The sequence below is a fragment of the Trypanosoma equiperdum genome (assembly GCF_001457755.1).
Source record: "Trypanosoma equiperdum strain OVI genome assembly, contig: ctg_1904, whole genome shotgun sequence".
Classification (NCBI taxonomy): Eukaryota; Euglenozoa; class Kinetoplastea; order Trypanosomatida; family Trypanosomatidae; genus Trypanosoma; species Trypanosoma equiperdum.
In genome coordinates, this window is record NW_027123954.1 from 18,737 (window position 1) to 19,521 (window position 785).

Genomic DNA, 785 nt, shown 5'->3' on the forward strand with positions numbered 1-785 from the left:
CATATTATTATCATTAATGTTGTTATTATAATATTAGTATACAAACACTCACAAGTCAATCACATAATTATCATTATTATTTTTGTTTTATAGTTATTACTGTAGTCATAAGTAATATCCGCAAAATAAACAAATAAAAGAAATTTGTAAAAATTTCGCACCTTATCTCCGTGCTATATTACACCCACAGAACACTATCATATACAATTTACAAAAATTTCATAGGTTTCAAATATATTATATTTTAAACAACTTGTTTATTTTCATCGAATAGGTATTATAATTTAGCAAATTCTATTGAAATATCAAATATCATAAATATCATAAAATTGAGAAAAAATCCTTTACCAATAATCCTTGAAAGTGTTATGCTATAATCAAAACCGCAAGCAAAAGGGAAGGCTTAATCACAAAAGAATTGCTTCCTGTGGTGTTTGTAGTTTTTCCATCTTTCTCCATTGTCATTCCATCTTTCAGTTTGCACTTTCCACCTTTGTGTTCGCAATCTGCATCCTCTGTGCATTCACTTTCTTCTGTATCTTCCTTGCATTTTTCTGATTTCTTGGAATCCACTGCTTTTGTTTGTTTTGTCGCTGCTATCTGCGCCGCGCAATCGGCTAGTATTATGCTTATTGCATTTAGTGCCTCGCCGTCGGTGTTGACGTCCCCAATATCCACAGCTTGCACCTCTCCTCCTTTATGAATTTTAACCTTGTGGCCTGGTTTTAGAGTAGTGAATTTTGCGTTAAAGCTGTCGCTGTCTTTTCCATATGCGTCTTTTAAAA